The sequence below is a fragment of the Hirundo rustica genome, chromosome 11, assembly GCF_015227805.2.
Source record: "Hirundo rustica isolate bHirRus1 chromosome 11, bHirRus1.pri.v3, whole genome shotgun sequence".
In the NCBI taxonomy this organism is placed as follows: Eukaryota; Metazoa; Chordata; class Aves; order Passeriformes; family Hirundinidae; genus Hirundo; species Hirundo rustica.
The window spans coordinates 1,166,253-1,190,039 of NC_053460.1; the positions used below are offsets into that span (position 1 = coordinate 1,166,253).

Consider the following 23,787-nt stretch of genomic DNA (forward strand, 5'->3'; position numbering starts at 1 on the left):
TGCTGAGATGGGGAGGAATAAGTGTGGTCTTTGTTTGCAGCCAGGAAAATTAAAGGCTCACAACATTCAGAAATGTGCGTTTTAGATCTTCTGAAAACCCGTTCCTTAAAGAATGTTTCTGCTTGGAAATGGGCAAATACTTTGGGTATTCTTCAGCTTGAGGAATTTTATTCTGATGAATAGACTAAAACTTAGGAGGGGAGGGCAAAAAAATCCTCTGATCCTTCTCTTTGGGTGATCCATTAGCTGCTCCAGCTGCCTTTTATTTATTTTTGTAGACACATGTGTGAATGTAAACATTTTATCTGGAATGGCCTTGCAAATGTTCCCGCATTAACATATATTGTCATGGAGAATAATTTTCATTTAACTGTAATTTGCTTTATATTTTCCTGCCTGGTTGCCGTGGAAACGCAGACGGATGTGGCAGGGACTCCTCACAGGAGCCAGGTTATGGATTGCCTCTCTAATGGACCTCTGTTAATCACACTGCAGCCTGCACTGGAGGAACCAGGGCTCTTTGCGGGAGACACTGTATCTAGATAAACTGTGAGATGCCTGTGGTACCCTAGTTTAACATTCAGAGTTACCAAGGGTGGTTTTCCCTTCTCCGGAAGTTTTTTTCTTCCCCCCATAAGAGCTATGTATTATGATCCTGGAATTGAGATGTATTTATTTAAATTTAATGGCGGTTAGACTTGATTTTCAATTTTCATTTCATTTGCTGTAATAGCTGGTAATGTTCATTCCTGGGTTCAGTTTGAGATCTGAAACGTTTGAAACAGAGCAGCGAAACATTTGTTATCCTTATCCCTGCGCAAGAAGTTGACTTGCTTTTCATAAAAATGTGTCTGTGCTTTTGTGTTTCCTTTTGGCTGCCAGCAGGTAGAAAGGGGGCAAAGATGGGTTTTATTAAATTCATTACCCGTGGGTTTTGGGTTGGTTTTGCACCTCTTGTTCTTGGATGTGCCTTGTCCACGGCTGCTGTTCTGAGCTGAGCCCACACAGCTTGTCCAGAGAAGGGAGCTGGGGCAGGGTCTGGGGCACCAGGAGGGGCTCAGCCCGGAGAAAAGGAGGCTCAGGAGGGACCTTCTTGCTCTGGAGGCGTTAGAAAACATGTAGATGTGACACTTGGTTTAGTGGTGGCGTTGGCAGTGCTGAGCTCGATGATCTCAGAGGCTTTTCCAGAGGAAACTGCTCGGTGATCTCCAGGGTTATCAGTGCTCGGGTTCCTGATGTTTTAGGATGTGGATCTCTGCCTTTGTCCATGGCTTGGTTGGATCCTTGGAAGGAGCTGCCTTAGAAGTACTGAGATAAGGATCGTGGTGGTGGCATGGGTTCAAACTGAACTCCCCAATCAACAAATGATTCATTTTTGGTTAATGGGGGATGAGCTCAAGGAGAGAGAAAATCAGCCACCCAGGATTCTTTGCTCTGGATACTTTGATGGCAGAAACCTCAAATTGTAACTTGAGAGACATGAATTTGGTTTGTCTCCAGAATGAATTTTTGGGGGGTTTTAAAGGGAAGTTGGTTTGGCCCTTCCCTCGCTGCTGGCTGTGGTCAGACGCCCGTGGCCGGTTACGTAAGGCCGGATTACTCCAGCACGTGGATGCTTCCCCATGCATATGGTCTCACAGTTATTTCTTGGTGCTTTACAGGAGGAATTGGGTAACATTTTGTTCTGTAACGCAGGATGAAGAAACCCAGCGTGTTTTTCTGTAATGGCGTATAAACAAGTCGTGTAACATCCTATTTCAGGCGTTTGGAGGAGGAAGGGCTCGGGAGGGGAGGCAGGGCTGGAGCAAAGCTTTACTTTCCTAGACCTACACAGCAGATTTTCGTAGCTCTGCCTTTGGTAGGTGCTCTGAGTGTTACAAACGAGCTGGGTTTTGAGGTGTGTAAGCTCAGTTCACTGGGTGCTGTGGGTGTGGAGGAGCCTTGGCTGTAGAGGTTACCTCTGGTCCCCTCAGCATTTCTGTGTCTTTCACCATGACTCACAGTCTTAAGGCCAATTTAATTTTAATAAAATCTGAAAAATGGCTTGGCTCTACTCAGGGCTTTTGGGTCTTATGTAGACTTTTTGCATTTTTCCTTTTTTTTTTTTATTTTTTTTTTTAATTTTCCCTCTCCTTTTTTGCCTGTTGTCCCATGAATACTCGGAATTGAGTGTCTGTGTTCAGTGGCACACTTGGGATTCCCAAATGCACCTCTGCAGGTGGGTAGGTGAGGCCATCTGCATCCAGGCACTGCCATCTCTGAGCTCTTGGACGGGACAGTCAGAATATCTGGCAATTTATGAAATAATACACTTTATAATTATTGATTACACTCTAATTCATAGTTTTGCTTGCATTTTATTCCATTTTTTGGACTCCCGGATCTAAGGCAGTGATCCCTGCACACCTGCCAGGTGTTTTTCCCCAAAGGTGTGTCCCTGAAGGGTTGGTGATGAATGGCACTGTTGTGGGTAGAAGCTGAAGTGACTAAGTCACCTTTTGTGGCCTGGGAATGGACTCCTGCACCTGATAATTGGGTTAAACATTGGCTCATGGTAGCCAGGAGAGCTTTGGTGGCCTCTGAGGTGTTTGGTTGCCTTGGAAGCTTCACTTTGAGCATATTCTTCATCAGGAATTGGAGTGCCAGGACAAAGGGAACGGCTTCACTCTGCCAGAGGGAAGGGTTAGATGGGATATTTGGGATAAATCCCACCCTGGCACAGGGTGCCCAGAGGAGCTGTGGCCGCCTCTGGATCCCTGCAAGTGCCCAAGGTGAGGCTGGACAGGGCTTGGAGCAGTCTGGGACAGGGGAAGGAGTCCCTGCCATGGCAGGGGGTGGCACTGGATGAGATCCCGTCCAACCCAAATCATCCCACGGTATTTTTCAGGTTCACTCGGGCTCAGACAGCAGCTAATCCTGCTTTAGCAGCACTCATAGAAAAGTGTTAGTTGCAGGTAAGACATTTTAAAGGCAGACTTGCTCCTTGTTCTGCTCCTTTCAGCCTCGTGGACACTCGGGTGGGCTTTGAGCCACTCATGCCATGTGGTGCCACGAGCTTGGCTTTGAATTGATCTCCTTTAATTGTGCCAGAGATCTGGGAGGAAGGAGCACTTTTAATGCATTGCTGTTCCCTAAAAACGGTGCAAATCGTGGTGAGCTCTGGGGGGGTGGGGAGTTTGGAGGAGCTGCCTTGTGTGCAGTCGTGGGAAGAGGGATTTCTTCAGGGAATGGGTGAATTGTTTCCTTCTGCTCTGAGCAGCCTCTTAATGAGCTGCCCTCTCCAGGGTGCGGAGAGATGAACCTCCCGTGGCTGACTCCAGCCTGGGAGGCTTCCACCACATCGCTGCCTTCGGATCCTTGGAGCTAAAAATACATCCATGCTGCACAGCAGACTCCAGGCACATTAATCTGTTCCCTTTAGGAAGGAGACTTGTGGTACTGGATGCACTACTGTGGAAATTTTATTTTTGCTGTGCAGCGTTACCAGCTTTCTTCTTCCAACGGAAAAACGCCGTGGAAATCATTGTTCTGGTTGGAATTCCCTCTCTGACAACAATAGCAGCAGTGGGGTGGGGTGCTTTGGAATTGTTTAGTGAGGAAAAGTTTTGGAGGAGCGAGCTCTCCCAGGCTGCACTGGCTCCACCACGTGATCCCTCTGCGCCGTTCGGGCTCCTGCAGGAGCGTTCCCACCACCGCCTTTTGGGATCCTCCTGACCACTCCTGCCTCTTCCAGCGCGGCTCTGTAAGAATGCTCTGTCTCTATCAGAACCGGCTTGCTCTGCCGCCTCCCTCCCCATTTCAGCTGGGCTCCATTTAGCTCCTTTTCCTGGGATGAGGAGGGATGAGGGGCTGCCGGGCTAACGCCTGGGAGCGCTCCTGGAGTTGTCGCTGCTCTGAGCGCAGCCATTCATCCCCGAGGCAGACACAACCCGTGCCTCTCTGGGGCTCCAGCCACGCTCACACCGTGTGCCCCAGCCTTTGTGGCTGCAGGCTGAGCCGGGGTGCCGCTCCTCCCCGCCAGCCGTTGCTGCCAGGTAACCCTGGGGATGTTTTAGGGCGGCGGAGGGGCCGGAGCTGCGTCCTGTGCCTGCTGTTAACTCAGTAGCTGGTTCTCTGCACGAGTTACAGCTCGAATTGCTGCTCTCTGTGCCGCTGGGGCCTTTGAGGTCGGGGATCCGGGATGACTCCAGCGAGGGTTGCGTTAGCGCGTGGAGCTCCGTTCCCAGCGCTTCGTTTTCTCCGTGTGCCAAGAGCTTTTGCCTCTCCAGCTGTTTAAGATTCAGAGTGTCTTCTCCTCCTTTGATGTGTGGCTTACCTTGACAGGCTGGGGGAGCTGGGCTTGTTCAGCCTGGAGAAGAGAAGGTTCTGGGCAGACCTTAGAACCCCTTCCAGTGATAAAGGGGCTCCGAGAGAGCTGGAGAGGGAGTTTGGACAAGGGCCTGGAGTGGCAGAGCAGGGAGGACTGGCTTCAAACTGAAAGAAGGAAAGATTCAGGTTAGAAAAGGAGAAAATTTTTGGCTGTGAGGGTGGTGAGGCCCTGGCACAGGGTGCCCAGGGAAGCTGTGGCTGCCTCTGGATCCAAGGCTGGGTTGGGACAGGGCTCGGAGCACCCTGGGCTAGTGGAAGTTGTCCCTGCCCATGGCAAGGGGAGGGACTGGACAGCTTTGAGGTCCCTTCCAACCCAACCCATGCCGTGATGTTGACACGGAAGCTCACCTGCTCCACCAGCCTCTGTTTTCCCTGGATGTGCTGCTTCTGCTGCTGCTCATTAGCACAGGCTCAGTCACAAGCTGCTCAGACAGCCTAAACCATTTGTAAGGAAACTGTCTTTAAAATATGGATGGCATTAAAGGGACTCAGGCTTAAAATTAGAAACTGTTTATGATGCACAGTTGTAGTTGTTTACCTTGAACCATAATTATCTTATTTCCTGAGTTAAAAACGTCACGTCAGCTTGCTGAAGCAAGATTTGATGACAAAGGAATTGTTTTTAGCCACCAGCCGAGCAAAGAACTCTTCAAAATGCGCGTCTAAATACGATTTTATAACCTAAAGTATAACCACACTCAGGATTTTAAATTGGCTCTGGAAGTTGCGTGGGCTTATGGGTCGGCCATTTGGCCGGGGATCAAGGGACTGGGTTTAATCCTGACTCCGTCCTTTTGTCCTCTGAGCGCTTTCCTTGCCGCCCTCTGTGCTGTTTGTTTGCACGGCCTGCGTTGGAGGGAGGCTGTGCCCGTTCCCGGGGGTGAGGCGTGCCCACCCTCCGCCCGGGGGCACGAGCCCCTTCCAGGCAGACAGGGTGGGCAGAGGAACGTCAGGAATTTTCTGCTGGACTGGCAGGGTCGGCTGATTTATGGACAAGCTCTGGAGTGGCCCCAGGGAGAAGCTGGGCAGGGGCAGACCCTGCATCCCTCAAGCCCCTCTGAGCCGTTGGGGCACCTCAATGGGCACAGGCAGATATTTGGCTTCCTTTTTTAGCATTATTACTTGTTACTGTATTTCCTGATCTCGTTATTCAGCAGTGCTCTCTGATCCCGTGTGGCTGAGGTGGCCTGTGCCCTCCTCACACCCTCTCCCCGGCTGGATTTCTGTATCCTGAGGGAGACAGGAGCTGCTCCTTCCTCACCTGTGCCTGGTGCTGCCAGGATGCTCCTTCCTCGGGAGAATGGAAAGTGGGAGGGGAGCAGCTTCTTTAATGATGACAACTGCTACTTAAACCCGTTCAGGGCTTAGAATAGAAAGGAAAAAAAGATCAGTGAAAGCTGTAGGTGCTTTCAATGTATGTGGGATTTTTAAGGAGTCTTTTTATTCTGACCTTAGCTTGCCAGGCCCCAGACAATAGGGGAGGGATGCTGTGTGGAAATCAAGGAGGTGCTTCCTTTCAGCTCTTTCTTTGCTGTGTAATTTGAGGTGGTTGTAAGGCACTTGCAACCCAGGAATTGTAGACTTGAGCACATTCTACAATTACATTTTTCATGTTGCTTGCTGGGGACCTCCTGCATTGTCCAGCTGGGTGATGGTGTCTGATCCTACACCCCTGGGTGTGGGGCTGCCACCTGCATATCCCTAAAAAAACCTGTATTTGAGTTGTTGGGGTGTCTGGTTGTAACATTCCTGTCACCACAGAGAGTTTTCTTGGCTGGGGAGGCGATACTCAGCCTGCTCAGAATCCAACCAGAAGCCACCCCATGGATGTTTGTTGGTTTTTTTTCCCCCTCTCTGAGGGAGACAGTTCTTGGAGGCTGAGCAGTGACTTCCTTGACTCCTCCTTGGCTAATTAGTGTGCTTTAAAACGGGATGCTTGCGTCCTTTTCACCAATCGGCGTTCGGAAAGGAGAGGAAATAGTTCAGGTATTAATAGTAACCTGGATCCAATTTGCCACAGAATACACGGATACAAACGTCTGGGGCTGTAAAGGTGACAAATGTGTCTGTCTGTCACTCTTTCCTTTTGAAAAATGGCATTTTCTCCATGTGTTAAGACTGAGCACAGAGTAAGGAGTGCAGATTCATTTTCAAATAAAGTGGAGCTCGTTGTGGCATCCTTCACCCTCCTGCTTCCCTAGGAGGAGGTGCTGAGGGAACTGAGTCCCAGGGAGGGATTCAGTCTCAGGAGGGCAGGGATGTGTTTGTCCCACCTCAGTTGTATTTAGGAGGAATGGAAAGGAGGAGGAGGCTGAGCTATGACAGCAGCCGTGAGCTCACTTTGAATTAGGGCTTTAATTCCAGACAACATCCACTCTTCTTGCCTTCACTATGGCAGTGAACTTCCAACATCTTGGAGCTAAATCCCCATTCCTGGAAGTGTCCAAGGCCAGGTCGGATGGAGCCTGGAGCAGCCTGGGATAGTGGAAGGTGTCCGTGCCTGAGGGGCAGGAACAGGACAAAGTTTGAGGTCCCTTCCAGCTCAAACCATTCTGTGATTCTGTGATGTGTCATCAGAGATTCTGACCTCCCCGAATTCACCAGAGATCTCCAAACAACTTGGTCTTCCCTGAATTTAGGCTTCTGTCAACCCCCAGTTCCTAGGGACTGTGTTGTCCATGTCAGATTTTCAATTAAAACACTTAAAAGACACATTGTTTTCCCAGGAACTGCATCTTTCCTACCCTTTGTGCTTATTGCAGCGGGACAAATTAAACCTTGGGCTCTTCAACCCACACAAGTGTCTGTGTTTTTGAGGACAGTATCAGCTTATTTTTTATTTTTTATCAAGTAGCACAGACAACACAAGCTTTAAAAACTGTAGGTCTCAGCATTCATCTTATCTGCAGGGCAAAATAAAGGAACTTTAAGACCAAGAATATATCACCTACTTTCGTTCCAAAAGCCATCTAATTAAATTTTACTTGATGCTACAATTTTGTCACAGTCAAACACGCTGAAAGGTGGGGGTTTTTTAGAACTAGTGGATTTCTCTGTGTGCTTTGGCTTTTCACTTGTGTAGCTGCTGCTGTTTGAGCGTAGTTGGTTTGTGATTGCTGCAGGAATATTTGTGATCTGTAGTGGAAGGCGGGTCCTGGAGCTCACCCCAGGGCTGGGAATCTCTCGGAAAAGGGTGGGAACGTGACGGTTTGCCCTGTGTGTGTGCCTGGAGATGGCTGTGCTGGGAGCCCCTGATAGGCTGCAGCGGGTATTTATCTCAAATTTATGTGGATTTCTTGGAAACAGCTCTTTATCCCCCTCCAGATCTTCAGAGCAACTCCTCTTCTTTTCCTCCTCTTTCTAGAGAGTCCTGAGCTGCATGGAGTGGTCTGAGGGTGCTTTTCCAGGCTCCTGAGGGAAGCTGCCACCAATCTGATGATTTGTATTCGCTGTCCATCCCCTGAGGGGTCAGGAGAGCTTTCCTGCTGTGCTGGGCATGGCTGTTCTGGCTCTCACTGGGATGGCACAGGCAAAGCTCCAGAGACAGGGATTCTGCACTGTTCCTTTATAGGTGGCACATTTTCTTCCCCAAACTCCAGCAGAAGGAACCCGTGGATATTTATGGAAGGCATCTGTGGGGTTTTTATGCTGCTGCTTGAGGCTTCTTCCCCCACTTCCCAGTCACCATTTTCTCAGGTTCTGGAATTTTTTTTGATTTTTTTAGGCATTTTTCCCCATTTGGGCAGGTGAAAGCTCTGGCTGTGCTGTGTCAGGTTGTGCAGGCAGGCACCGAGCTGTGCCTGCGGAGTTTGCTGGAAAACACTTCCAAATTTCCCCTCCCTCCAAATTTGCTGCACTTGTTCCCCTTGATTCAGTGTCGGAGGTAATGGAGCTTATCCGAGAGCGGGAGCTCCGTGGGTCTCGGGCGCTCCCCTGGGTATATTTTCACTGGAGCCCTCAGAGAGATGCCTTATTGAAATTCTGTCTCTTCCTGGAATTATTTTGAGGGAAGCAGATGAGTGCTGTGAAAAAAGGTTCTCTTACTCCCTGGAGATTTTGTTCCGTTCAGAAGTTGGTCTAAAGCAGAATCCAAGTCTGTGATACCCTGTTACGCTGCTCAGTTCTGGATCACCATAAAATCTGAATCGATGCAAGTCTGACGTGGGGTCCAACTCAAGGAGCACTAAGGGTGAGGCACACGTTTGTGGAGATGTTGGCCTCTGGATTTCCTGGGATGAGACAGCAGCAGTGGCTTCTTTCCTGCTCCCTGTGAAAAGGAGATTTAAGCAGAACCTTTCTGCATTATTGATCAAATTTAGAAACACTGAGGTGCATGAAATCATTGAATCTCAGACACATTTTTCATGGGGACCCCTGTAGGGGACTCTGCGTCTGCTCAGAACTGGTTTATTCCTTCGAGGAAGCCAATTCCCACCTCGCTGCTGGGACCACTTGGTGTAGCTGCCACATCCCAGCTGCTCTGGTGTGGAGAGTCTGTAGCTAATGTCACTGTCTTTCAGGTCACAGCTTGGGATTTTAAAGCATTTTCCATCTTCAAGTACTAATTTCTGTGAAGTAACAAGATACCCTTTTATTACGGAGGTTTGACTTATGTAATTCCCAACCTTTTTGTTGGAATGCTGGCAGAAGTTGCATGCTGTGCTCTGGATGTGAAGCCCTGATCTGTGTGTGGGTGCAGCAAGAATCACCAATTCGGGGAGGTGCTGAGGGACCCCATGGTCAGTGTTACGATCAGGAGTTGGTGGGAAAACGTAATTTAAACATTTATGCATTTATTTTGGTGGAACTGTCTGCTTGCCCAGAGTTTCCAAGTTACTTCGCATTAACAGAAAATAAAGCTATCCCAAGTCTTGAACCTGTGTTAAACCAGGGTCTGGCCACCTTGGGCACCTGATTATTTGGTGTTTGTGTGGCCATTTCAAGGCGCAGGAGGTGTGCCGTGGTGCTCTGCTCCTGTGCCGTGACCGCGGGCTCGGCAGGGCTGGAGCCTTGTCCACAGTCAGGTTCCCGGGAGGGGACAAGGGCAGCGATGATACTTTGTGAAATGATACATTTTCATCAGCTAAAGCTAAGAAAAATGGGATGGCTAGATGTGTTTGTTAATTATAATGCGGCTTTTGGAAGTGAAGTTGGGTTTGAGTTGAAGTGTTGGATCCCGCGCAGCAGGAATGTCGTGTGAGCGACCCGACCACGTACAGCCAGGGAGGCTGTGCTGGGCATCTCCCACTGGAGTATTTGCTGCATTCCTGAGTGATTTGATAACAATTTCATTAAAAAGTGCTGCCATGTTCGTTGTGAAAATCACTTGGCTCACGTGTGGTCGCTGTTTCAGCGTTACGATACTTTATGTATGTTTATGTGTGAGCCAAGGAATGAATAAATTTGCTGTATGTGGGCCAGCAAGCAGCTGTAAATAGACCTTGAAGATGGTGTATCCGTGTCCTGGGACTGATCTCCGTGGACTTTTCGGTAATTTTGTTCACCGCTGATCACAGTTGTTGCCCAGGGAAGCCGTGGTTGCCCCAATCCCTGGAAGTGTCCAAGGCCAGGTGGGAGCAGCCTGGGCTGGTGGAAGGTGTCCCTGCCCATGAGAGGGGATGGAATGGGATGAACTTTGGGGTCATTCCATCATTCTGTGACAGCCAGTGCTGCCAGCAAGCAGCACTGCTGCATTTCCTGACAATGTAGCTGGAAGTTCAGCTGTTTCCCCCCCCCAGTTTATCTTTTATTGCTGTTGAAATGCTAATTAGTGCTGTGACTGTTACTATGGAGAAGAGGATGAAAGGAGTAGGGGAATCCTGCTGGAAAAGGTGCTGTGCAAGTCCTGCCTTCGTGCTCCATGGGGCTGCAGTTCCATCAGGGGATCCCCCAGTGCCCGAGGACTCACTGACCTCGGAAAAAATCCACGAGGTAGCCGTGTATCTGTATCTCCTTTATTCTTCTCAAAGAAAAATGCCAGAAAACTTCCCTTTTGCTCATCTGGAGAAGTTTACCTGCTGCAGGATTCCTTTCTTTGAGTCAGGACCAAGGGCCATCACATCTTCCTCAGGGTTTGGGGGTTTATTTTGGCCTGATCCTTTTCACTGAGGTTCCCAAGACTTCCCTCAGCCCAGCTGGAAGCAGCTCTCCCCTGGATGCAGCTGCATTGCTCATCTGGACATCTTCCCTTTGGCTTTTCACTGGGGAGTGAAAGTTTCCCAAAACAAACAAGGCTCTCCCAGGGTTCCCGATCTCCTCCGCTGTGCCTCAGTCCCAGCTGGCCTCAGAGTCTCTCCTGGATGGTTCTTGGAAGGAACCATCCCGTTGGAAAGCAGCTGTCCAAACCCAGCTACATCACAGAAGTTGTTTGTAAGGTGACGAGCGGTGGTAAAGCGTAAAATTGTCACGAGCTCTGCAAGGCAAAAAAATTCAGATTTTTCCCACTGTAACTGGAGCAGGGGCTGGTCCCAGTGTCCCTCGGTGTGGTTTGCAGCGCTTAGAGACTGGATGGAGTATGGGGTTTTGGGGAATTTGGTGTGAGCAGGATGTGGAGCTGGCTGTTCACCCTTTCACCTGTTTAAGCAGACCAGAATAACATCACTGGGACTGGGGAAGGCCCAGTGCTCCCAGCGCCTCACGGTGCTAATTCCCATTCCTATGGGTCCCTCACCATCCCCCTGAGCTCCTCCAGCTTGGGAACGGCGAGGAATGCAGGTTTTGGGCTTGGAATTGCCAGCCCTTTCATGTGTGCCAGTTAATGAATGTAATTCCCCTTTGCCTTGGGTGCTGAGAGCTCCTGCTGGTTCCTGCCCTGGCGTCGGAAATTTCACTTGGGGAGTTTGTAGCTGGAGAAACATCCTTGAAAGTGCAGCAAGAGCTGGTCCAAAAAAAAATCAGTTTAGAGGTTTGTAATAGATCCACTGCTACTCAGAGCAGAGGTGTGCTTGAAAAGAGAGCACTTGTGCCATGGATAATTCCGCAGGGGGTGTTTGGGAAGGTGAATTCCTGGCACGGGAGCTGGTTCTGGCTCTGCCTGTCTCTGGGTTCATGAGCTGCTCAGGGTTTGGGGGGTGACACGCCCTCATGTGTAAATAAAATACCTCTAAGCCCACCCAGATGGTTACATGAACCTTGAAGAGGTGGTTTTTAACAAAGCTATTATCAGAAAGTTGTGGAAGAAGGCGGATGCTTGGCCGAACTTCCACTCCTTCCTTTATTCCTCTGTTTGTGCAGAGTCGTTATCAGGAAGTTTATTTGTGGATTAGGCAGGGGTTTGTGCTTGGTAACCTTCATGTACTCAAATCCAGTGCGCGTGTTGTGAATAAAATTCACTTGTTTTAATTTTCTAATGAATAAATTCCTGTGTTTTTTCAGATTACACAGCGTTTTTGGGACACACCTCTGTTGGATTTTAATATATGTCCTGTGAAGAACAGCTTTCAGCTATGGAATCGGTAAATATTGACTTTGCTTCTGTCCAAAATTTCTGGTTTATTCCCTCACATTTGCTTGTGTCTCTGTTGGACTGTTTGGTTTTGCCTTTTTAAAATGTTTTTCTTTATTTTCTGAAATTTGAAAGCAAAGATTGCAAGTTCTATGGAACAGATAAAAGGTGCTAACCGGGAATATCTTGGGAGTTGTCTGTAGTTCTGAGATGTCTTCTTAATTTTAGATAATTTTGAATATGTAGCAAGTTTTTCTCTGACCACAATGAAATAAAAGCGAGCTTTCCTGCGTGGGCAGTTCCAGCCCAGGTTTGCCCAGCAGACTGTGCAGCTTGTTGCTGCTGCTGACTGCTGAGTATTAAATAGTACCTCTTTCTTTCTCTTTGCCTTCAAAATGTCTCGAAAAAAACTCAAAGTCTCTAAGTTTCCCAGTGTTACGTCTCCTTGTGATTAGCCTAATTGAAACAGATGGCACCTATGTTTCATTTTGGGCAGAGAAGCCTCCCAATCTGCTGAGACTCCAGTTGGATGCAATGTTAGGATTCAACTTTTTGGGAGCATTAACAGATGCAGAAATAACAGGCTGTCGTAGAGTGGAATTCAGGGGGAAAAATGAGATTTTTGCCTCTTGTTTTGTGCGAGAGGGTGGGAGAGGCTGGTGCTGTCCTGGAGATCCTGACGGTGTGGCTGGAGCTGGAGACAGGGAGTTGTTCTGGTTGTTTTTTATTTTTTTTTTTTTTGCTGTGCTGGTGGTTTGGTGTGATGGGAGCTGAGCAGAAGCTGGATGGGCTCGGTGCCTGTCAGGGGGGCCGTTTGGGCTCTGGGTCACCCCCAGCATGGGCAGAAATCCTATGGAGAGAGCTCCCGGTGGATAATGCAGCGTGTGGCTCCTGCCTTGGGGCCCTGGGTCCTTGGCTGACCTCTGGGTTCAGGCTGCAGTGGGATTATTTGTGATGAGCTTGTCAGCGCCGTGGAGGCTCCTGCTGGAGAGCTGCTCCGTGTGCTCCAGCCCTGCTCCATCGGGTGTCTTTTGTCCTGGATTTTGAGGGGAAAAAAAAAAAAAATTAAAAATCGTTGTGTTTACTGTGGCCGTGATCATTTCAAAGTATTCAGATGGAGGCAAGATGTTATTTCAGCTTCCCCTGGTGAATATTAATAGCAGGAGAAGCCTTTCACCGTCAGACAAAGCAGAGCAGGCATCGGTGACTCTCCCGGTGCCGTTAGGTAATTAAAGTGTATCAGGTGTGAGCCCTTTTCCTGGCGTGTGCAGGAGCTCTGTCCTCCTTCCTGGGAGCTCTGCAGGGCCCTGAAAAACCCAGCTCAGCTCTGGCATCAATTATAAATTAGGCTGTTTGCTGCCTGTTTTATTTCATAGCTGGGGACAAAGGTTTTTCCTTCAGAGTTTTGGTGTTTGGCTTTTTGAATGGAAGCCGTCCTTTTTCAAACCAGGAGAACAAAAACTTCCCCGAAATCCAGGTGTGTTTGCACAGCCCCGTTTGGAAGGGTTTTCTTGAGGCAAGCCAGGTCATCGCAGAGTGGTGGAAAGGTTTGGGTTGGGAAGGACCTTAAAGCACCCCACGTTCCACCCCCTGCCATGGGCACACCTTGCACTATCCCGGCTTGCTCCAAGCCCTGTCCAGCCTGGATTTGGACACCTGCAGGCCTGGGGCAGCCGCAGCTCGTCTGGGCTGTGGTATTCGCTGCTCCTTTTGCTGTGGGCAGCAGGAGCGGCTGCCCCACGCCGCGGTTGTGGCCTTTGGTGCCTCCACCGTGGCGGCCGGTTCCGCGTGATCCCAACACCGTCCCGGGGAAACTGGGGGGTCAGGGCTTTCTCCAAGCAGCAGCTTTGCTGGTGGCTGTGGCAGTGGTGTTCCAGGGAGTTCCTAATGAATATGCAGGTGCGGGATTAAAGGGATGAAGGAGGACCAGGATTGCTTTCGAGCTGCAGCCCTGCGAGTTCTGACCTCCCGAGAAGGGCACGGCTGCACAGCCGAGGCCTGGAGTGGAAAAGCAATTACAATACGCGCTGCCAGGATTGAATTGTCCTCGGAAAGTCAGATGCTGCAATAATGGGAGCGTTGTTTAGGTGGAACGTGACTTCACTTAACTGCTCGGTGTTTTTCTATTAATGCTCTTAAACGTGTTGACGTACAGCTCTTACTGCTCTGGGGGAAATGGAGCTCGGTATTCCACCAGGAAGATATTTCTCTGCAGGGAGTGTTCTTCTGAGCTTGCTGCCTTTTTTGCCTTTTTTACCTGCCATGTGTTTCAGTTCTTACCCCTTCCAGCTTACAGGGGCTGCACGATAACCCTCTGGCAGTGCAGTGTACATGGATTTTTTCGGGTGTGGGTCATTGTGGGGCCGAGGAGAGCTTTCCATGGGGCCGTGGCAGCGTTGGCTTTTGGGTTGAGGAGCTGGTGTGTTATGGAGCAGGGCCTGGGGAGGGGAAGCCAAGTGCAAGGGGAATTAATACTCTGATAGAGCTGGGATTGCTCAGCCTGTGGGAGACAAGGCACCGGAGAGCCCTTTAGAGCTTATCCCAGTGCTTTGGGGGGATCCAGGAGAGCTGGAGAGGGACTTTGGGCAAGGGATGGAGTGCCAGGACGAGGGACAGCGGCTTCCCACTGGCAGTGGCTGGGTTGGATGGGATATTGGTCAGGAATCATTCCCAGGGAGGGTGGCAGGCCCTGGTGCAGGGTGCCCAGAGAAGCTGTGGCTGCCCCTGGATCCCTGAAGTGTCCAAGGCCAGGCTGGACAGGGCTTGGAGCGGCCTGGGATGGTGGAAGGTGTCCCTGCTGTGGCAGGAGTGGGATGAGATGAGCTGTGAGGTCCCTCCCAACCCAAACAGTTCCATGATTCAACGCAGCATTAAAGAAGCAGAGTTGTGTGGCTTGTGGGTTTGCTGACTTCTGCTTGGAGCCCTTTTCTCTTGGAAAAACAGAGATTTTTGGAAGCTCCGTCAGGGAGCTGCATGTCTCTCCAGGTGTGGGTTTGCCTGGAGCGTTTCAGCAGAGCCACTTTGGGTTTGTTCTGCCTGGGAAGGGGAGGTGGGGCTGGTGGGGGACACCCCAGCTCCTGCTCTGCCCTCCCCGTGAGTGAAGGGGCTCTACACGGCCCTTAGGAGCAGTAAACGCTTGTGTGGCTGGGTTCTGCTCTCTTGGACAGCACTGAAGTGACACAGTTGAAATTTAATTTTTAAACCCGTATCTTCACCGCCAGCGGAGGTTAAACAGAGGTGGCTTAACTGTGAGCCTGGAGTTCTTTGTGGGTCAAACAAGCCTCGAGTTTTTGGGCACAAAACCCTGCTGAGACCTACAGGAAAGAGCTTTAAATCCTTCCCCCCCTCCCGTCCCCGTGAAAAAGCTGCTTTTTCAACTGTAATCTCAGCACAAGCATTTGCTTTGAGTGGTTGAATTGCTGCTTTTACAGTTCTCTGTGTTTTCCTAGAATTTGTTAAATTGCCAACGTTGTTCACATGGCACTTTTGGCAGGTGCCACCTACATGCCCTCAATTTGAAGGTACCTTTCAGGAGCAGTGTAGCTAGGGAGGCTCCTCTCTTGCGTGTCTGATGTTGGAGGGCGCAGCACTTCCATTAATTCACTTTCCCTGACCTTTCCACTGCTAATAAGCCAAGCTGGAGCACAATGCAGCACCTTAATGAGCAGACCTGAGCTGAGCAGGGGCTGCTCTGAAAAAGGTCTCGCTTGACTTGTTCGTTGGGTGTAATTTTGGTCCATTTATTCACCGTGGGCACAGACGGGCGTTCCTGGTGAGAGCAAGCCACAACCAAATAAAGCCCTTTTTCTCCTTCCTCTAGTGCTTAGAACTAGAGAAAACCATGTCAAGAACGGCTCGAAAAGAACCAAAAGGGTTGGTTGGGCTTTTTCTCTGAATCTACTCGGTTTTGAATAATTTTATTCTCTGAGGGGCTATATTGTGACCTGAAAAATCCTCATTTTTAGAAGCAATGTAGTTTTGAGTTAGGATTTTGTAGATTTATATCAGCTAATGTAATGTACACTGAAAAATGCGCACTTCTGGGTTATGATTTTGTATATTAATATCAACTAACGTGCAATGTACACTTAAAAGTCACGGTTGCATTTAGGAATGAGTTAATTAAAGCAAGCAGACGGTGCAAAGGATCATCATTTCCAGTAACTGCCAGCCTGTTATTTCGTAGAGGAAGGCTCTTGAGCCACCCAGCCCTGGTGACACAGGGAGGCTGGGTTTTTTGGGGAAGGGATCTGTAGGTTTCTTGACTGGTTCCTGCTTTCATCGTTGTGCAACGGGTGTTCCTGGGTGTGACCTCTTGGGAAAGTAAAAGTGCTGGGGGGCAGGTTGTGGGGTGGTGAGCGATGGTTTTATTTATTTATGGGTGTTCCACAGAGCGCTGAAACGTGCTCTTGAAAGTGGTGGCCTCCGCCCTGAGGAAGTGACACTGGCTGGGGTGGCAGCGTGACACACGGTATGGCTGCAATCCCTTGTTTTCCAGAGGTGTCCATCATGGCGTGATTAAGTGCAGATGGTGCTCTTGGCAGCAGGAGGTGTGCAAGATGTTCCCACCTCTGGAGCCCACGGGGAGGACCAGGCTCTCTTGTACTTCTGGAATGAAGTTTGGGGTGTTCTTCTTCCCTCCCCTTTTGTGTAGGTGATGGTGATCCTGAGGTTTTGACATTCAAGTCCTGAGTTCTTTAAGTGAGGGGGAGGGGTTTTGTGTTTAGGGGATTCACTCCTGCTGTGGGAATGCTGAGGGAGGTGCATCAGTGGGTATCTTTAGTGGGGCTGCAGGTGGGATGGTCACTGTCCAAGGAGCGGGTCAGCTGCTGGACACCCTGTGAGGTGGGAATGAGGTGGGAATTGTGGCTCGGAGGTGTTCAGTAGCAGGAGACCCAGAGTGAATTTATGGAAATCTTGTATGGAAGGAGATGTGGCTGAGCCACCCAAGAGTCTGACACAAACAGAGAGCTGTAGCCTGGTCCTGGTTCTCTCATACATGCATGGAAAAGTGGGAAATGGTTATTGCAAGCAAAGGCAAAAGTGATGGATCTGCTTCACCGATAGCCCCTGGAAGGAGACTTCTGACAAAACCAGGAAACAGTTCTGAAAAATAAGTCCGAAGTGTTGGATTGCCCCATCACTGGAAGTGTTCAAAGTGAGACTGGATGGAGCCTGGAGCAGCCTGGTCTTGTGGAAGGCGTCCCTGCCCATGGCAAGGGTGGGATGGGATCAGCTTTAAGGTCCTTCCCAACCCAACCCATTCTGTAGTTCCATGCTGAGTGTGGAGATGGGAAGCAGGCGTTAGCGGTGTTTCTGTTTCCTTGGCTGAATTCTTGGCAGAGCTTTGATTTTGGAACAACGGGAAAACAAGGGCTGAGCTTTGTTGGCTCAGCCTGATTCCTTCCTGGCTTAGCAAGATGCTTGAGGACTCACTCAGGTGTTCCAGCAGTTGGTTTTTTTTTTTCTGCTGGGTGTCATACCTGTTTTATGGTAGCTTGCTGGGCTTCTCCAGAGATCCAAAGCTGAATCGTGTTTAGCAAGTTACTGCTTTAAGGAGTGTTTTGATCTTGGGTGGGGACTGGACAGGCTGATTGTTTCCAGTTGCTGGGAGAGGGGAGGTTTTGGGTGTTCTGCAGAACCTTGTGGACATGAAGGGGAGTGAGGGGCTGTGGGCTGTGCCCACCAAGGCACAGGCTCTCGGGGGCTGGAATTCCCAGAACTGCTCCCTGTGCCTGGGTGTTTTGGGAAGCTGACACGCCTGGCTTTGGCCTCAGAAGTGGCTTTGGGTTGGTGGACAAACACTGAGAGAGCTCTGCTTTCCCTCAGAGCTGCTTCATCCCTCGCCTGCCTTCCCCTTCCCGCAGCCCTGGCTCATCCCAGCGCGGGCAGATGGCTGCAGGAGCTGCCGGGGGGTGTTTGGGGAAGGCACAACCTTGGGCGAGGGCCGGGGCCGAGCAGCAGTGAGGGAAGGGGAGTTCTGGAGCTGTGGGACTGGCTGCGTCTCAGCTGCGACGTTTTTAACTCTTGAATTTGGAACAGCCTTAGCAGCTCACCTTTGGGGGTGGGAGCTTGGGAGGTTGTCAATACTATTGCCTGGAACCATCTGTTCCTTACCACTAAGTAGCTGCAAAAATCAGTAATTCATTCCTTTTTTTTTTTTTTTTTTTTTTTCTTTCTTTGGAGGAGCCTGGGTGTAAATCTTCTCCCTTTTTATTTTTATGGGCTCCTTCATTATGGAAGGCAAGCATCTCCACGGTGCTGGTTCTCGGCTTAATCTTTCATCTAAATGTATTTGAAATTTAAATCCCTGCCGTTATCGATATTAGAGGTTGCTTTGGAGCACAGCAGCTATTTTTGGGGAGCTGGGTGCATGGGGCTCCCTTGTCAGCCAGGAATGTGCTCGTGTACCGTCACCTTTCTGGACGAACCTCTCGCAGAGGAGCAGGGACAGCTCCTGGGTTATTTTGGGAATTCGCCACTGGAAATGGATGCTGTGTTTGCTTCTGCAAGTGAAATTTGTCCTGGAGTCCATTTCATATATAAATAAATGTTTTTCGTTTATTTTTGCCCCGGTGAATGAGCAGTCCCAGTGGGCTGGCCCTGGTGGTGGTTGTGGCCAGGAGGTGCTGGCGGTTCTCGCGGGGCAGTGACAGGAGCACCAAAAACCAGCTGCAGGACAGGCACAGAGCGCTGCAGCTGCCCTGAGCGAGCCCAGGCTGAGGTTTCACTCCTAGGCTTAAACTGCAAAATCGAGATGAATCGATACCACGTAACCACGTTGGTGTTTGGGGCAGGAGGTCCCAGGCACTGGTGGTGTTCTCATTGCAGGTGGTGACACCAGAGAAACCTGGTCTTGGTGTCCCTGCCCATGGCAGGGGGTGGAGATGAGCTTTAAGGTCCCTCCCAATCCAAAGCACTCCATAATTCCATGGCTTTCCTGCCTGAGGCCTGGTGTCTCTTGGAGGTTTTACACTCTTCCTTACTGTGTCACCAGAGTTGAGGTTTCCAGGTGTTTATTTTGGTGGTTCTCTAAACTACAGAGCGAGTGCCTGAGGGCTCTGTCCAGCTGATATCCAGTTCTCCCAGCGTTACACCAGTGACAGAAGTTGGGTTTTGTCTGCTCTGAAAGAACAGCGGTTGGGTTTTGGTGGAGTTTGTGTGTCCGGGCTCATCCTAGCGTACAATAGTGTGAAAATACAGCCATCAGTTCCTTGTGTACCCTTAGAAAATGTTAATGCTTTCAGGCTTCAGGGGATTTGAGGAGCAGTTGTAGTTCAGAAGTTGTCACGTGCCTTGCAGGGAGGCCCGGACTCCATGGGGCAGAGCAGGGTGGTATTCAGAGCACATTCCCTGCGAGTGTCCTTGGTTTCCTTGCCTAACATTTAACCTTAATTCTGAATTTCCTGGAGGTCTTGAAACCCAGTTTATTTCTTAGTTGAATGAAAGATGGGAGGGCAGCTGGGGAACTGGATGCGTTCACGTGGCACCTCCAGCTTGGAGGTTACAATTACTTGAGGGAATTGGAAAATGAGAGGAGCTGGTCAACTTGATGGATGTGAGTGGGTGCGATAGGAGGAGTTCTCTGATTTTGATCATTTTTATCCTTTTATATAGTTTTTCAGCTGTTGAACAGTACAAGGATTCAAAGGTCAGCGTTGAATAGCTCTGGTTATTCTCTGCTGGTCCTAAACTTATTGCTGGTGTCATACGAGAAATATACTTTCTTTTTGTGTCGCACAGTCAGAAGAAAATTATTTTGTTGTCTTCGGTAGTTTTTACCTCATTCTTGTAGTCTTGCCAATATCCTGTAGTTGTTTTTTGCAGGAAGCCTTTCAGCGTTCTCTTAATTGGAATTAACTTTTGTAAGAGAAATGCACGTTTTGAGTTGAAGATAATGTAGGAAATAAATATTCGGGGAAATTTACTTTAAGTTAGTGGAAGGACATTCATTGGAGAGGTTTGCTTTGGAAACTGTAACTTCAGAGAGGTTTAGGGTGGGAATAATCGAGGAATGAACCTGCTCTGCTCCTGAGTCCTGTCTGTGGGTTCCTGAGGAAGGGCAGCTCTGATCTCTGGTGAGCAGGGGTGTCCTGGGCAGGGCCAGGAGCTGGACTGGATGATCCTTGTGGGTCCCTTCCCACTCAGGATATTCCGTGATTATCTGATTCTCTGATTATTTAGAGTAACCTTAGAGACTGGTAGAGAGTCGACCTGTTATTGTCTGGTAAATTATGTCCATTAACATAATTACACAGTTTTAATGCTACATGGAAGTTACATGCAGTCAAAATCAAATAGCAACAGGTAGTAAATAATTGGGCAAAATAAAAACAGGAAAACAAATAATGAAGAAAAATAATCACGTATTCTTTTCCTGTCACCAGTCGGGGCTGCAGCTGGATGGAGCAGCTGCCCAGTCCTGAATCCTTTCTTCCTCTCATTTTTAATGCTGCTTTTACAACAGTCTGAAGGAAATCTCTGTCTAAACCAACTGGTAGCAGCTCCTCTGGGCTTTGCCTTTGGCAAGGTGTCACACAGCTGAATTCTCCTTCCTTTGCTGAACTCTCCTCTCTTTCTCCTTGCAGTGTTTGGTTATTTAGTGCTATAAGGGGATCTTGAATATATGAATTTAGCCAAACCCTCGAGTATATAAAGTAGAGAAACTTCCCTCATTTCCTTGACCTCAAGCTTGCTGAGGTAGGAAAGCATTTAAAACACCCACAGCTCTGTGTGCACATGCAGATGTATTTTTAAATGTCCCCTGCTTGAAGGTCATCTGCAATTCCAGTTGAAGTGCAGTTTGGGTTTCCTGTAGCTGGGAGCCGTCCTTGGGGCTGATTCCTGTGGTCTGCAGGGAGTGGGGGATCCCAGGGGAGGTTTTCATCCCAGGGGTGCTTTGGACCTGTCCAGAGGGGGTTGGAGCCAGGCTGGCAGAGCTGGGGGTGCTCACCTGGAGAGGAGAAGGCTCCAGGGAGAGCTCAGAGCCCTGCCAGGGCCTGAAGGGGCTCCAGGAGAGCTGGAGAGGGACTGGGGACAAGGACTGGAGGGACAGGACACAGGGAATGGCTCCCAGTGCCAGAGGGCAGGGATGGATGGGATATTGGGAAGGAATTCCTGTCTGTGAGGGTGGGCAGCGCTGGCACAGGTGCCCAGAGAGGCTGTGGCTGCCCCTGGATCCCTGGCAGTGCCCAGGGCCAGGTTGGATGGGGTTTGGAGCACCCTGGGACAGTGGGAGGTGTCCCTGCCATGGCAGGGGTGGGATGGGATGAGCTCTGAGGTCCCTTGTCACCCAAACCATTCCATGAGTCCATGAGAGGAGCGTGGATGAACATCTCTGCCCGCAGGAGCCTTCAGAGCGGCTCCATCTCCTTTTTCCATCCTTGTGAGATGGCAGTGGGCTTGGCGCTGGTTCTGTGTGAGCCAGGCCACGATGGGACAGAGGATTAATTCGATCTTGAGAACGGGATAGCCGCAGCAGCGTGCTGGGTGTAACAACAGCACGGAATTCCAGGGATGTGTTCTTGGCCCAGCCAGAGTTATTCCTCAGTGTCTCGTTCCCGAGCGCCCCTGGGCTCTGGAGCAAAAGGATGTGAACAAAAAAGCTCAGCTTTGGTGGTTTACACGCTGAAATCTGCCAGTGAAGTGATGAACTGTGGGTTTGATCACCTCTTGATGGTGTCTTCTGGTGTTTCTGTAATTTGGATACCGCCAGGACACTGCCCTAGGCTGGGACTGACCCCTTTGTAATGCTGAATTAAATAATTATAATAAGGTATTAAAATTACCCTGTACTACAGTGATTTTCTGTGCTGTCATCATACAAATTGTATGGTTTTGAACAGGGACACAGCTTATTTAGGAATCCTGTGCTGCCACTGATGCCTCTACCCTGGAGGATGTAGTGGCTTTAAGGTCAGGTGTCACTTTAAAGTGAATATTTTTGTGAGGTAAAAGAAAAGAAATCTCCCCGTGCTGAGCTTCTTCTGCTCACAGAAATAGTTTCTGTATTAATATTTAATTTACAGTAGCTCTGAGGAATGAAGAAAGTCCTGGACTCTGTTTTTTTTTTTCTAGTCCTTAATACATTTCTTTGGAACAACTCTCGGATATAAACAAGGAGGACAGAGTGTCCTGGGCAAAGGAGTGAGACAGTTTGTGTTAAAACCATAAGTGTTCATGGCTTTAATGCTGGAATGTTCAGCATTAAGGATCCATCAGGTACCCTGGAGTAGCCCTAGTTCCCAACTGCTCTCTTTCAGTCTTTTTTTAATTTTCTCCTATGATTCTTCATGGCTTTACCCGGTGATGCAGATTTAGATGTTTTTATTCCTGAAAACCTCCCGTTCCTGATGCTGCCAGCGCAGAGCAGTGCTCCAGCTCAGGAGAAAGTGGCTTCAGAATTCCAGACACGCTCCTGGCACGGCTTCAATTCAAAGGTGTTGAAAGAGGCTGGATTTTGCAATTTTGCAAAGTTGGAATTTTTGTCTCTGCTAAAACCTTGGGGATCCCTGGGAAAGGAGCTTGATCCTGGCTTTTTTCTGCTGGGTGAGGAAGAATTTATACTGTCATCCCCCTGCTTTGACCCAGTTATGAAACCCTTGCCTGTAAAATTATTAGTTTGGGGACTCTCAGCCATTCCAGTGTGAGAAATCAAGCAGTGGGAGTTTTCCTGGAGAGCCACCTCCAGTTTAGCCATTAAAAGCTGGTGATAAATCCGGCGAACTTAGTAAAATATATATTGCAGTGTGCCATGAACCTTCTTCATTACTCTGGAATTAATCAATGACTTGGACTATTTTTTCCCCCTGCTCAGCCATACTTTCACAAGGTATAATTAAAATTAAAAAAAAAAAAGCTCCAGTTTTCCTTTTTGTTCAACTCTGCTGTTGTTGAACTATGTGTGGTTTGGACTTCAGCCCTCCAGAATGTTGGCAGAAGTTCTTGTCTGGAAAGAAATGGTAATCCTTTCAGGGTTGAAAAAACGGGGAAGGAAAGATCGCCGCAGCAGGGATGATTTCAGGCAGAAGAAGTAATTTTGCACACAGATATATAACATGTGCTAATGTTTGTGTGATTTTTGTATAGATATTTGTAATTTTGGTGGTTTTATGTCAGATTTGCTGATTTTTAGTTTATTGTAGCCACCCCTGTTTTTAAACTTTTTATATGAAGCTTAATGGAGTAGCTAAAGTTGCTCATGGAAATTACTGCAATTTCAATATTGCATTTTAGTTCAGCTGAGGTGATAAAAAAGTGACCTAAACCTATTTTTTTTTAATTTGAATTGCTTCTCTTTTACCTTGTAAGCAGCCAGCAGAAGGCTGTACCTACCCCTGTGACACTGCCTGTGTCCTGTGGAATTATCTGTTCAGATGGAAGGGGAAATGCCCGCTCCTTTCAGCTGGAGAGCGATAGTCTGTCTTTTTCTTGGACTCGTTAGGAGTACTTCTCTGAGAGCACTGCTCACGGTTCTGTACCTGCAAGGGGTGATTCTGGAGGTCAGGATAACTTCACGGATAACTTCATAAACCTCCCGGGATGGGTTTCCCCTCATTCCCCAGCAGAAATGCTGGCAGCAGCTCTCCCAGCTCCTCCTCTCGGAAGAATCCGGTTCTTGTGGAAAGCTCTGTTCAAAGGCAGGCTCAAGCTTGGGCTCCTCTCAGTCTAACAACGTTAACTCCCATGTGCTTTGCTTTTCTGCCCTTGTTCCGCTCTGGTTGATGTCACTGCCCTGGCTGGAGGGACGCCTGTGTCACTGTGGATGTGTGGTGCTGGTGGCCAAGCCAGACATTCCGGCTGCTCCTGGAGCTCATCCGCTCCAGGGGACACAGCACCGAGCCCGGGGGCTTCCCCAGGGCTGTGAGCAAAGTTCAGCTTGGGTTTGCAGGAGAGGGGTCATAGCTGGGATTGTCTGTCCTGATCCAGGTGAGGATTTGCAGCCGATGAGGGAAGCAGATGTGGAAGTGATGGTG

The 23,787-nt window shown here is 49.2% G+C and overlaps 1 protein-coding gene across 7 annotated transcripts in view; it reads left to right on the forward strand.

Annotated features, from left to right (window-relative positions):
• ANKRD11 (ankyrin repeat domain containing 11) overlaps positions 1 to 23,787 on the forward strand; it is a 129,389-nt gene that overhangs the window by 10,648 nt on the left and 94,954 nt on the right. For all 7 annotated transcript variants that reach the window (XM_040075299.2, XM_058422155.1, XM_058422158.1 and 4 more), the window contains exon 2: positions 11,743 to 11,822. The gene's annotated coding sequence lies outside the window, so the exon portion shown is untranslated. The remainder of the gene's footprint in view (positions 1 to 11,742; positions 11,823 to 23,787) is intronic.